The sequence below is a fragment of the Xyrauchen texanus genome, chromosome 30 (genome assembly GCF_025860055.1).
Source record: "Xyrauchen texanus isolate HMW12.3.18 chromosome 30, RBS_HiC_50CHRs, whole genome shotgun sequence".
NCBI classification, from domain to species: Eukaryota; Metazoa; Chordata; class Actinopteri; order Cypriniformes; family Catostomidae; genus Xyrauchen; species Xyrauchen texanus.
In genome coordinates this window covers 1,798,867-1,813,730 of record NC_068305.1, presented here as the reverse complement: position 1 = coordinate 1,813,730, position 14,864 = coordinate 1,798,867, and the positions used below count along the sequence as shown (strand labels likewise).

General features: G+C 45.3%; 1 pseudogene; it reads left to right on the top strand.

Moving 5' to 3' along the window:
- The window catches only part of LOC127623567 (laminin subunit alpha-2-like), a 241,100-nt pseudogene that overhangs the window by 14,407 nt on the left and 211,829 nt on the right, over positions 1–14,864 (top strand).

Sequence of the window (14,864 nt, the reverse complement as noted above, 5' to 3'; positions counted from 1 at the left end):
GTGGAAAAGTGCCAATAAACACACATTAACAAGGTGCTTTTCAGCTCCACATAGACACAAACAGCTTCACGAATATCTCTCTCTCCAGGAGTCATTCTCGACTGCAGCTCTCATTGCGGCTTTATCCCCCATCCGCAAACACTGCAATCACCAACAGCTGGGCGAGATAATTAGCTCCAGGTGTACATCCCGGCCTCGCTCTACACAATCTTCAAAAAATTTAAAAATAAATAAAATCACTTGACATGTTTTGGGAAAATTTCCTTATTCAAATGATCATATTGTAGGTAAATCCACACCAGCCCTCAATAACTGCACGCTGGCGTATTTTTGATGATAGAACAGAATTAGCTGTCAGACTCAAAGTAGGTGGAGCTCCTGGTCACACCTACCGGACCAATGGCAGTAAGGTGTTTAGCAACCGGTAAGAAGTTTTCCTGAAAATGACCCCGGCTAGCTGTTAACAACTGAAACAAACTCAAAAACAAGATTTTGTTCTAAATTATGTCACATCCGTTTATTCTTCGATTTCGTTTGAAGTGTACCGGGGCCTAAAGGCTACTTGCAGTAGTAGTGCCACAGGAAATATGTGATTATAATTGAATTCATGAAAAAAATGTCTGATTGGGGAAATATCTGTATTTACTTCTATCAGTAGCTTCAATGTAGTTATCTACTTTTAGTTAGTAGCATGTAGTTTGGCTGACTACTTTTTTAAAAGAGTAGCTTACCTGTAGTTTAACTACTATAGCTTATAGCTTGGGAAGCTACAGTTTCAAAGTAACATCCCAACACTGGTTTGGAACAACATGAGGGTGCATGAATAATGACTTTTAAATTTTTGGGTAACCTATTCCTTTAACAATGAATTGTTCAGTTTCTTACATGCAACACAGATTTAAAGGAAATTCATTTTTCTCTGTAAATAATTGAACTGAATGTGAATAGTACGAGATCAAACACTCAGAAGAGGAGTGACAACTGCAATTAGATACTGTGTGAGCATGACCATACATGTGCAGATGTGATACAGCCAGGGGAAATGAGAGATTGTCCAGCTATTAAAATAGATTAAATAGAAAAATAATTACTTTTCCTTGCCTGTAGAGGTTTTTGTACCAGAAAGTGCTGTGTCCTAATGTTTTTGACTTTCATTATATGTGTGTTTGAATAACACTCTTCCCATGGGTTAATACAGCTTCATCAGTGTTCAGCAGTGCGTGCAGCCCATATTATCATCTCTCTCCACTCTCTTTTTAGGAATATGTCGAGGGAGAGGACTGCGACCGCTGTAAACAGGGATTCTATAATCTCTGTGGAGACCATCTCCGTGGATGCAAGAAGTGCTACTGTTCCGAGCTGGTCAGCCTGTGCACAGAATCCCACTGGGGGAATACAGCAATGTAAGACACAAGCCCAGCACTGTGTGCGCAAGTGTGTGTGTGTGTGTGTATTTGTTGTTTCTCATTAGTTACACTATCTTAAATCTGTGGTTGACGAGTGGGATTCAGCCTTATTAAGCAGTAATGGCACTTTTCACACACACACACACACACACACACACACACACACACACACACACACACACACACACACACACACACACACACACACACACACACACAGGCGATATACATGGACATTTTCCAGTTTAATGAGTGAACAAAAAGTTGCTGGCCATCATGTTTAGAAGCAAATTGTCATGGAAATCTTCATGCATGCACGCACGCACGCACACACACACACACACACAAAGTGGACGTAAGTTATAAAGGGTGAAAGGGTAATGGTGTGCCAGGCAAAAAAACGAAATCTCAGTGGCATTTTTTGCATCAATTTGTGTGCGTGTTTGCATTTGTGTGCATCAGCACTCTACAGTATGTGTGTGTGAGAAACTACCAGCATTTGTCTCTACAATTACTTTGACCTTGAGTTGTCTTTTCACAGCACTGCTAACTTTAACTACGGCCCATTCGTGTATGCACGTAAACTATGCATGTGTGAAAGAGTGCTTGTGTCTTTTCAGCCATGTGTGTTTATATGAGTGTGAAAGCCTGCTTCAATATACAGGCAAATCTTAATGAGTGTAAATGTTCTGATTTAGCAGCTGAAGACTTAAATGAGGCTGTCTTTGATTTCACAGCTGATTACACACAATGTTACACAACTCAAAAACATGAAACTTAACCGTTCATTTAAAAGTGATGTGTATGTTTTTTAATAACATATTAAAATTCATTCTCGTATACCAGTTTACTGTAATATGAAGAGTCAACTAAAAGAAAGACTTTTGTAGGTTTATAGAAAGTATTTTAAAGGTTAGAGCAAGTAGAAATTGCTTTTTAAAGTTCCTTAAGGTAACAATTGTTGGTTGCCCTTTTTAACAGTGTGGATTCACATCGGCAGTGACATTTTTGCTTGATATTGCTATTCCCTGTACTGTATGTCAGTAGTAGGTGTTCCTACCACTGTCACTTTATCGTTGTTTTAAAAATATTTTCATAAATGAGACATAGATAAAAAAGCTAAGATATCATTCTAATTTGTCAAGATATTAAATCGCTGTCACTCTTGTCATTAGAAGTCACTCTAGTCTCATTGGGCTATTACTCATATTTTAAGGCCGCTACGTTTTAAGCGTAGTGCTATGTGTTACGTCATATGGGCAAAGTCATTGGACATGGCCATGAAGTTTTGGTATTTTGCGTGCAAGTATGCATTAAGTCTAAGCTCAAGTGGGTTGGCGAAATCGTTCACGAAATTCGCAAGCAAAATAAATGAAGACAGCCCATTCTTAAGACGTTGTTAGCTAATGAACAATAGATATTTAGACAATTTGTTTCTTACATTATTTTCCTTCTTGAATGTCAGGTATACCTCTATGACACACTCGTTATTTATGCATGGAAATGTCTGCGTTCGTCGAGACTAATAGATTTTAGGCCTAAATTATAGCAAATGTTAGCTAATTCAATCGCACGGTTAGAGTGCATTGTGGAAAATAGAGCCTTGTGACTATTTTTTGCTTTTTTGCATGCTGCCTGGTAGTTTAGGTGTGCTATCGTCTTGGTTACTATTGTAACCTCCGTTCCTTGATGGAGGGAACGAGACATTGTGTCAAATGAAGCGACACTAGGGGACTTTCTTGAAGGCCTCGGTTACCTCTAAATTGAGAAAAGGCCAATGAGAATTTGCATGTCCCTCCCCTGGACATACGGGTATAAAGGGAGGGAATCATGCCTGTTAATTCAGGTTTTGCACTGAGGAGCCGAGAATAAGGTTCGGCCATCGGTGCCTCGGTTCAGTGTCGTGGCCCGGGGGACACAACGTCTCATTCCCTCCATCAGGGAACAGAGGTTACAACAGTAACCTTGACGTTCCCTGTCTGTCGCTCACTTCTACGTTGTGTCGAATGAAGCGACACTAGGGATCCCTATTCAATCACACCATGCGCTGAACCGTGTACGTGAGCTGCTGACGCAGGTGTGGGCAGGCAGTTGCGTTCCAAAGCAACAGGCTGCGTCAGACTACACGTACCCTTCCCCAACGCCCCATAAAAATCGCCATAAACTTTTTAGGTTCCCGACATTCTGGAAGGGGGGAACAAAGCGACATGCCAAGTATGGGAGCAGACCGCGCCAGCCGCGGCTTTTCTCTCTCTATGTTTCTCACATAGAATAAAAGCATCTGGGCCATTTTAATGCTTGCTCATTCATCTGGGAAGGCGTTCTTTTCTAACTACTATTATTTCAGGGGGAAAAGACCCCACAGAGACCACTACCTGCCCAGACTGGGGAGAGGTAAAGTGTGGAGAAATAAGTCACATGGGTTTTCAGGACACATTTGGAAATGGTGCGGTGGTAGATCCTATCTCCTCCTCGGGAGGAGTTGCTACAAACACGGCGACTGGGGGGCAGTGGGGACTGCCCAAGAGAGACGCGGGTCCACCAGTAGGGGGACCGTACCGAGGAAATTACACACAGGGGGATTAGTCCACAAAGGTCCATCCTGTGGAGTACCTATTCCAGTACAGATTAATTTTAGTACCCGTAGTGGGTCTGGCTGGGGAATTTCTCTGCTGAATTCATGGAACCAGAGGGCTAGGGAGGAAGAACATCCAGGGAGCGAGAGTTTAGTGGACTCTCAAGGGCCAAAAGAGCACACGTGATCACCTCAGTGGAGGGGAAAGGTGCTATGTGCAAGCGGAACACCCGGTCAGTCGTTCCGCATTCCCGAGTTCTACATGCTCGGACCTGAGGGAACAACGGACAAGACTGACTTAACCCTGAGATTGAAAATCTTGTAAAGGTATTGGGTGTTGCCCAGCCCACTGCTCTGCAAATGTCTGCTAGGGAGGTGCCTTTGTCCAGTGCCCACGAGGATGCCACACTTCTCGTCAAGGGTGCTCAAACCCACAAGGGGGCGGGCACGGCATGGGTGTGATACATAGGTACGCAAAGCATGCACCGGACACAGCAATGAAAAGGCCTTCCCTGAAGGGGGTCGTTTAATTGTAATTGCATTACAATAATCTAGTCTTGAGGTCATGAACGCATGAATTCGTTTTTTCGGCATCAGCAACACAGAGCATGTGCCATAATTTCGCAATATTTCTTAGGTGGAAGAATGCTGTTCTACAAACATTGGTAATTTGATTTTCAAAGGACAGATTGGTATCAAATATAACACCTAAGTTCTTCGCTGTTAAAGATGATGTAATAGTACATCCATCGAGAGTCAAATTATATTCCCGTAATTAGAACCTCTATTTTGTCGGAATTGAGAAGGAAATTTCTGGCCATTCAATCTTTTATTTCATTGATACACTCTGCTAATTTGGAGAATTGTGAAATCTCATCAGGTTTTGAAGAAATATAAAATTGGGTATCGTTGGCATAGCTGTGGAAACTTATTCCACGATTCATGATAATATCTCCCAGGGGAAGCATATACAAGGAGAAAAGCAGAGGCCCTAAAACTGATCCCTGTGGCACTCCATACTTTACTTTTGTTTGGTTTGACAATTCCTCATTTACATAGACAAAGTGGTAGCAGTCTACTAAATAGGACCTAAACAATGCTAATGCAACTGCACAGATGCCAACTTAATTCTCAAGCCTATTCAAGAGAATGTCGTGATCTATCATGTCGAATGCAGCACTACGCTCTAAAAGCACTAGAAGTGAAATGCAGCCGCGGTCAGATGATAAGAGCAAGTAATTTTTAACTCTGATAAGTGCAGTCTCTGTACTGTGATGAGGCCTAAATCCTGACTGAAATTGTTCATATATACTATTTCTCTGTAGAAATTAAAATTTTTGGGAGGATACTACCTTTTCTAGTATTTTCGACATAAACGGGAGATTTGAAATCGGTCTATAATTTGCCAGTTCTGCAGGTAAGGGCTTCTTAATAAGCGGTTAGATAACTTGGGACATGTCCTAAGGATAGTGGGGAATTAATAATATTAAGAAGAGGTTCTGAAATGACAGGAGATACCTCTTTTAAGAGCTTAGATGGTATTGGATCTAACAAACATGTTGTGGCTTTTGATATTTCGACTAGTTTTGTTAGCTCTTATTGATCTATGACAGCAAAGGATTGAAGTTGCACGTGAGGAAAATTATTAGACACGGTTTTCTGAGGTAGTATGACAGATGATTGCATAACTCCAATTTTTTCATTACTCTTATGCTGCGACATAATATCTGGTTCTGTTGAGACTTTATTCCTAACCAATTTAGCCACAGTATTGAATAAACACCTAGGATTGTTGTGGTTATTTTCTACGAGTTTACTAAAATATGCTGACCTGGCAGCTTTTAGTGCCTGTCTGTAGCTACAGACACTATCCTTTCATGCACCACGAAATACTTCTAATTTTGTATTCTTCCACGTGTGCTCCATTTTCCGAGCTGTTCTCTTGAGACCATGAGTGTGATCATTGTACCATGGTGCAGGGCTTATTTCTTAATAAGCTTTTTGTTATTTCATCAAGTTCTTCTGGGTTTTGGGGTTTATTGACTGTATGAGATAGATCTGGAATATTATTAGTGAAGCTATCTTTAGTGGTTGAAAGAACAGTTCTACCTGAATGATAGCATGGTGTAGATTTGAGTTACATTAGCTCAATGCAGCATACAAGAGACGAGGCAATGATTCGTGATGTCATCGCTCTACTGCAAAATTTCTATGTTATCAACATCAACTCCACATGAAGAATTAAATCTAGCATATGATTACGGTGATGAGTTGGTCCCGTTACATTTGTCTGACTCCAAGAGAGTTGAGAAGATCAATAATTGCTAATCCCAATGTGTCATTTTCATTATCTATGTGAATGTTGAAGTCACCAACAAATAAAGCTCTATCTATGTTAACTGCAAGATCTGATAAAAATTAGCAAATTCACCAAGGAAATCAGAATAAGGCCCGGGTGATCTATATACTGTAGCAAGGGCAAAAGACGACACCGTTTTTTTTATTTATATCTGACGGTGTCACATTAAGCAATATTAGATCAAAAGACTTACATTTATATCCTGTCCTCTGAGTAACACCAAAAACTTCACTGTAAATTGTAGCAACACCTCCTCCTCGACCCCTCAGACGAGACTCATGTTTGTAACAATAACCTGGGGGAGTAGATTAATTTAAACTAATATATTCGGTTTAAGCCAGGTTTCATTCAAACAGAGCGCATCCAAACTATGATCTGTAATAATTTAATTAACAATTAGTGCTTTGGTAGAAAGAGATCTAATGTTTAGTAGCCCTATTTTATGATGTTTATTTTTAATTTGTTTTGTTCAGTTTTGTTAATAAGTTTGACCTTAATCCAATTTTTTCTAAATGATTTAGAGAGGGTTTTGTGGTTGGTAGTTCGGGGAACAGACACATTCTCTATGAGATATCTAGGTGATACAGTATCTATGTGTTGTAGTTTATGTGACCTGTGTGACATCCTAAGGCAGCTAGCAGACATTCGGATTAACCAGTTTGTCTGCTTCCTGACCTGGGTCCCAGTTAGTCAGATACTATCATTATTAAGACTATGAGCCAAATTACTAGACAGGAGAGCAGCACCTTCCCTGGAGGGATGGATTCCAGCCCTCTTTAGCAGGTCAGGTCTACACCAAAAACTCTTCCAATTGTCTATAAATCCTATTTTATTCTTCAGACACAACTCAGATCCAGCCATTCAGTGTCACTAATCTACTATAAACCTCGTCACCACGACGAGCAGGGAGGGGACCAGAGCATATTACAGTGTCTGACATTGTATTTGCAAAGTCGCACACCTCTTTAACATTATCTTTAGTGATCTCTGACTGGTAAAGCCGGACGTCTTTAGTGCTGACATGAATAACAATTCTAGAAAATCTATGTTTAGCATTAGCCAGCACTTGTAAATTTGATTTTATATCAGACGCTCTGGCACCTGAAATGCAATTAACAATAGTAGCTGGAGTCTGTATTTCCACGTTCCTTACAATAGAATCGCCAATAACAAGGGCCCTTTCAACATGATTCTCAGTAGGTGCATCACTGAGTGGGGAGAATCGATTGGAAACCCTAACAGGAATGGGAGAGTGGTGTCGCTTTGCTGAGCAAGTATGCCGCCGAGACGTCACCCAAACGCCCTGCAGCGGGGGCTCTACAGCTGGGACCTGAGTGTGTGTGTTACTCTCTGTTCTACCCACATCCGAAACAGTATTTACTGGCTTCTCTTTCTCACTGACCTCCACTAGCATTCAGATGCGTGTCTCTAACTTATTAACCTTCTCCGTCAGTCTGACTCATTTCTTACATTTATCACATGTGAATCTCTCACTGCTGATGGAGGAGGCTATTGTAAACATATGACATGCAATGTAGGAAGAAATATCATGAGCAGATGCCATGTTTGTATGTTGTTGTTCTTTGTTCCTGACCGGTGAGTGTTTGAGATTGATGTGAATCCCTCACGCAATTGTTTGTTGTTTGTTGTTCTAGATAAGCGGTGCTTTGAGATCAATGCAATCCATGTAACACAGAGGAGAGAGACGGGTGCGTGCTGAAAAATGCATGTAGTTTAATTGATTTTAATATAGAAAGCGGATGCAGGTGGAATATGCAAGCAGTTGAATCGCTATAAGAGAATAATGCATGGGAAAACCCAATGCGTGCTGAAAAATGGAAGGATTAAAGACTGAAACCAGATATACAAGCGATGCAAAAAAAACTAGTCGAGCTAGGCGCCAGCAGCAACAGGTAAAATACACGCAGATGAAACAGTAGAAAAACTGAAAAACCTGAAACATGCAGTAAAGTGACAGAGGATAAAACGATGAACGTATGAGAATAAGAATAAGCAATGCTAAGCAGGCTACAAACACTCGTGCAGCGTGCCGTCAGCAACAAGAAGTCCAGTGACATACAGCACTGCCTCTTGTACCTTATTGCTTGACATATAACGAGAGCGCATGCCGCCTTGGTGATTTCTGTACGCTATCGTAGCGCTGTCTGAGCGAATCAAGATGTGCCTCCCCCGAAATAGCAGGAGAAACATCCGCAGGGCAAGAATTTACAGCAACTCCCCCGTCCAGGAGCCATGCTGTCGTTGAGACTGAGTCTAACTCCATGCTGAGAAAAGAGATGCTCTGAACCGGGGAGAGCTTGCTCTTTTCCTTGTCGACCTGAAGATCTAGATGGCTGAGGTGCCTGAGCACCTGGTCCCTGTGGGTGCACAGAGACTCTCGAGAGTGAGCTGGAATCAGCCAATCATTGAGGTAGTCGAGTACACAGATGCCCACTTCTCTTAGCGGGGCAAGGGAAGCCTCTGCGGCCTTCGTGAAAATGCGAGGAGACAGGGACGAGCTGAAGGGGAGGACCTGGTACTAGTACGTCGGCCTGTCGGACGTGAGCTATAAGAAGGGTCTGTGCTGAGGCAAAGTGAGATTTGAAAGTACGTATCTTTCAGGTCTGCTGCTGCGAACAATCTAGATGCTGTACACACATTATAATAAGTATACGCATTAGCACCTAATGAGCGCAGGTCCAAGATTGGCCGCCACGCACCATCTGTCTTGGGTAAAATGAAGCAAGGGCCGTAGAACCCTGGCTTCATCTCGACTGGAGGGCCAGCACTATCGCACTATAGCCTGATGAACTAAATTGCGTCTCCGAGTTGGATGGCCCGGCCTGCCAGCGCAGCGGGTTGGAAGAAGTAGGCGATGCACCCAAGCTCTGGGTGGGGGGCACTAATGGGACGATCATGTATGATGTACCCGGTGGTGCTTTGCAGCGGGGGGAGCAGGTAATATGTCAGCGAGCAAAGTTGCGTCCTGAAACAATTGTGCTGAGAAAAAAAAACTCAAAGCACTTACCTCGCTCCACGTACCCATCTGGGGGGCAGGAAAGTGACTGAGGAGGAGGTCCTATGGAGGTGTCCTCTAGACTCGTCAGAACTGGCCTGCTGGGAGTCTACAGTCGAGGGCCGTGGAGGTGAGGGGGCTGCATCCATGGTGCCGTGATTGTAGGTGCTTGGCGCCACACCGCCGTGAGAACGGCATGTGGGGACATCGGTTAGGTGACCAAAGTAGTGTGGAAACCGCTCTCTTTTTCCTGGCAATGTGGGTACTGCGGCCCGGGTGGGGTGCAGCAAGATATTTCCCTCCATCTCCGTAGCAGCCATCTCGCTCCTTGGTTTTTTCATCTCAGGAACGCTTAGGAGCCTTCTGGGTCCCATTAGTAGTTCGTGATTTGGGGGCGTCAGCTTCCTGCGGGGAGCTCAACGCTGGGGCTGAGAGCTGGGCCCAGGTTAAAGAGGAGCTGCCTGTTGTTTAGAAGCAATAGGGGGACGCCCTCAACGAGCAGAGGAACACAGCTCGTGCTGGAATGGCAGCGAGGCATGATGTGGGAGATGGCCTCCGTCTACTTCCTCACTGCCGGTGTCACCGAATAAGCCGGACTGGGAGACGGGGGCGTGGAGAAAGCAGGCTTTGTCGGGGTCCCGCATCTCAACCAGGTTCAGCCGCAGATGTCATTCCTGGACCACGAGTGTGTGCGTCACCTGTCCGAGTGCCTGTGCTGTGACCTTCGAGATTGTTCATCGAGTGCAGTTCCTGCAGCACATCAGGAACAGGACTTCCCAAGTGCATATCTTTAAGTGTCTTAGCATGGAGGATTTTCAGGGGGCCATGGCATGCAGTGCGGAGACCAATTTGGGCCGCTCTGTATGGTTGGGGTGGCTGTGAGCGGCACCCTGACCCAAGGAACCAATCGTCTAGCCGTGAGGGTTGAGGGGGTAGAGGGTTCCAGTCCAGCCCTGCGCTAACAGTGGCCTGGGCAAGCATAGTGGACATCTGTGCTGTGAAACTCTCCAATGCAGCTGCAAAAATCATCATCCAGCTTGCGGGGTCCGAGGTAGTAAACAGACAGGCCGTGAGGCGAGCCGCTCTCACTTAGAGCCCGAACGGAAGCAAACGAGCGTGCTGGGGGTGTGTGGTTCGTGGGGATTTACCCGGCGCAACCGAGCCCACTGCACTCCCCAAATCACCTTCATCGCCAGCCGCGCCGGCCCTAATCCCGTAGGAAGGAGATGCGGTGCGGGGGGGGGGGGGTGGGGGTGGGGGGGATTGGTGCGGCTGAAGTGATTTTCTCTCAGAGAAAAGAAAGCCGCGATCACAACGTTGCCATGGTTATGTTCTCGCACTGGGAACATGAACCATTCATAAAACTCTGCCTGCCCGTGATCGCAGCCCAGGCACGCGAGGCAGCTCTTATGACTGTCAGAAGCAGAGAGATATCTGCCGCATCCAGGAACTACACAAAGGCGGAAAGACATCTTTAAAAATATGCATCTTTAAAAAGATGTTCAATCCCAATGTGTATACTCTTTTAAAGAAAATATACTCTTTTACTCTTTAAGGAAACGCTGTCGAAGTGCCCAGGGGCAAAGCTGCACTGCCACGCAGAGAAGGAGAAAGCTGCCGTAGATCCAACAACAATGCTCTACAGAGGTGAGTGGAACAGTAGTGATCTCAGCTCGCTGAACGCACAACTGCTCGGCTCCTAAGAAGAAATCTGAACGAACAGATGCATGATTCCCTCCCTTTATACCCGTATGTCTGGGGGAGGGACATGCAATTTCTGTCTCCCACATTCTCATTGGCCTTTCTCAAGTGCAGAGGTAACCGAGGCCTTCAAGAAAGTCCCCTAGTGTCGCTTAATTCGACACAACGTCGAAGTGAGCTACAGATGGGGAACTGCTTTAGTTTTTAAAATAATTTTAAGATTACGTGTGTTGGTGTGACAGGATGTTGAAATATTCGTCAGACCTTGAAAATGTCTTCTTGTGGATCTCAATTATCCACATGAATAGAAGACTTGAGTTTAACAAAATAGAAAGGAAAAACGAATTTTGTTTATGGAGTCATTCTTTGTAACAAATATGGACATAAACTTTTTAAACATTTTATATATTTGTATAAGGGAAAGTGTTTATTTTAGGTACAGTGACTGGTCTGCATGTCTTTTAAGCTGTATTACTTCTCGTGTGACAAATAATTTTTTTAACAGTACCAATATTTCCATGTAATCTCTCTATTATTGATTTGATGAAGATTATATGTATGATAATAATGCAAAAATTAGATATTTTTTGAAAAATACTCAAATTGCGGTACAATTGTGGGACATGTGTACTACAGATATATTGTTTTCTCACAAACACACAGTGAGACAAATTACTTCATCAATAGTAATTATTCTAGGCGCTTACCCCAAAAATGTACATGCATAATGTATTATTTACAGGTCTCTGGAGAAAACAATACAATATAGTACTTCATTACTCATGATATTAAATCAATACTCACTGACACTGTCACGATTCCCTGTTGTCTGCTCAGTGTTTCACCTGTCACCTCTCATAGAACTACACTTCCCATAATCCCCTGCCCTCATCGCTTTCATTGTTCTCACTTGTATGTAATTTAATCATCATCACCCTTCTGTATTTAAACCCTGTTTGTTTGTTCATTCATTATCGGTTGTCAAATGTTGAATGTAATGGTTCTCTCTGGATGTTTCTCCTGCCAGTGTTCTCCGTGGATGTTTCTCATGTTATAATTTATTTTCCCCTCGTGGATGTTTTGTTTGTTCCCTGTATTGTTTTGTTATTTTGTGTTATCCGATTCACCTTTTTCATTAAAAAGCTGCATTTAGATCCTTACTCCTCGTCTGCCCTCATCTGAATCCTAACAGAAAGACCGACCACAATGGATCCAGCGGTTCTTCAGGCAAGCTGCCACCTCCTGAACCTGAGGCAAGGAAGCCGCCCAGTGGAGGACCACATTAGAGACTTCCTGGACCTAGCGTGGGCTACCGACTTCCCAGACTCCTCCCTGGTGGTGTTCTTCCGGGCTAATTTGACCGATTCGCTCAAGGAGCTGTTGCCATCGGTGACGCACGGCTGGAAGCTCCGCGATGTTGTGGAAGAGACTTTGCTGGTCAGCGGCTCGCCACTCACTGTGGGCGTGGCAGAGGAGGACCCAACCTCACCTCCCGCAGTGGTGACCTTCCACTCGCCCATGGCTCTTCCCATCACGCCTGCCCCACCTGTCAGCGAGCCAACCCCCATGCCTGTCACCGTCAATGAGCCTGCACGGTCCACTTCATCTGCCCGGAGGAGGAAGCGAAGACGGGCTTCCGTCTCACGGCCCACGCCTGCCTCAGTCTGCGAGCCTGCGCCCACGCCTGTCACGGTGAGCGAGCCTGCACCCACGCCTGTCACTGTGAGCGAGCCTGCGCCCACGTCAGCCACGGTCAACGAGCCTGAGCCCTCGTCAGCCCCAGTCAGCGAGCCTGAGCACTCGTCAGCCCCGGTTAGCGAGCCAGCGCCTGTAGCCTCGACCGTCCAAGAGCCAGCGCCTGTAGCCTCGACCGTCCAAGAGCCAGCGCCAGTAGCCATGACCGTCCAAGAGCCAGCGCCAGTAGCCATGACCCTCTCCAGAGCCAGGGCTCCTCCTCCCGAGCCTTCCAGGGCTCCTCCTCCTCCCAAGCCTTCCAGGGCTCCTCCTCCCGAGCCTCCCAGGGCTCCGCCTCTCAAGTCTCCAGAGCCTTCCAGGTCTCCGCCTCCAGAGCCTCCTACGGCGCAGCCTCCAACGACTCCACTCCCTGACTCTCCAGAGATTTCCATGGTTCCGCCTCCGCCTCCTGAGTCTCCCTCGGCTCCGCCTCCTGAACCTCCTGAGCCTTCCTCGGCTCGGCCTCCTGAGCCTCCAGAACCTCCCTCAGCTCCGCCTCCTGAGCCTCCAGAACCTCCCTCAGCTCCGTCTCCAGAGCCTCCCTCAGCTTTGCCTCCTGAGCCTCCCACGACTCCAAATCCAGAGCCTTCTACAGTTCCACCTCCTGAGCCACCCATGGCTCTCCACCCTCGGAGTTCCTCATCCCTGTCCTGTGGCCGCCTCCCAGGCCTCCTGAACCTGTCCCCATCCTGTGGCCGCCTCCCAGGCCTCCTGAACCTGTCCCAGTCCTGTGGCCGCCTCCCAGGCCTCCTGAACCTGTCCCCGTCCTGTGGCCGCCTCCCAGGCCTCCTGAACCTGTCCCCGTCCTGTGGCCGCCTCCCAGGCCTCCTGAACCTGTCCCCGTCCTCTGGCCGCCTCCCAGGCCTCCTGAACCTGTCCCTGCCCCTTGGACTGCCTTCTTGCCCCCTTGGACTGCCTTCTTGCCCTCTGTGCTCCCTTGGACTGTCCGTTTGCCCCTTGTGTCCCCTTGGACTGTCTTTCTGCCCCTTGTGCTCCCTTGGAATGTCTGTTTACCCCTGGTGCCCTCTTTGGTCTGCCTGCCTCCCCTCCACTCCCTGGACGATTTTGTTTCTTGTTTTTGTTTCTTGTTTTGTGGGTTTGTTTGTCTTTTTTTGGGATCATCTGGAATCCGATCCTTTGAGGGGGGATTCTGTCACGATTCCCTGTTGTCTGCCCCGTGTTTTCCGTGTCACCATCACCATGTTTCTCTGTCACGATTCCCTGGTAGTCTGCCCCATGTTTTCCATGTCACCATCACCATGGTTCCAGGTCTCCAACATTGTGTTATTGTTCGCACCTGTTTATCGTTTGTATCATCCTGTCCTTGTGTATTTAAACCCTGTTTGTTCCTCCATTCCCTTGTCGGTCGTTGTTTCATTGCATGTGAATGTTATGGATGTTTCAACTGTTTTGATGTTTCCCTGTTCCGATGTTTTCTCCGTTGCCTGTCTTCCCGTGTTCATTTCAGCCGTGTTTTCCCGTTTCTGTTTACCCATTGTGGTAGTTTCTTTTGTTCCTGTCTGTTTATTTGCACTTTGTCTAATAAAATCGCATTTCGATCCCACTCCTTGTTTGCCCTCGTCTGCATCATAACAGACACCATGTTGCGATTCTCCAATTATTATGAAATTGCTATTGATGTTTTGGTTGGCACTTATAATAAAATGCATTGCTTCTAAAGTTTGATCGAGAGTACTATGCTGTCTTTATTCAATATTACAATGAATTCTTTATTCTCATATGTGTGTTTGATTATACTGGGGCGTTAACATGGTTTAAAGATGGTAAAATCACGGTATTCTGATATATTGCCCAACTTGGTGTGTTTGAATATTACCATATTCATATAATGTGTATATATAAGGTATTGTAAGATATTTCCAAGATTGTCATGGTATAGAGCTGTTCAGTTTATAGTCCACAAACCTGGAAGAGAATTCACCATGTTTTCCCTTGGGATTTTCCTATGCGGTTTTATAATGGGAGCTTTATGAGTAAAATAAGGTCTGTGTTATACTTCATGATACATGGACATTTTGTTCTACAACATATATTACACACTTTCATACCTCA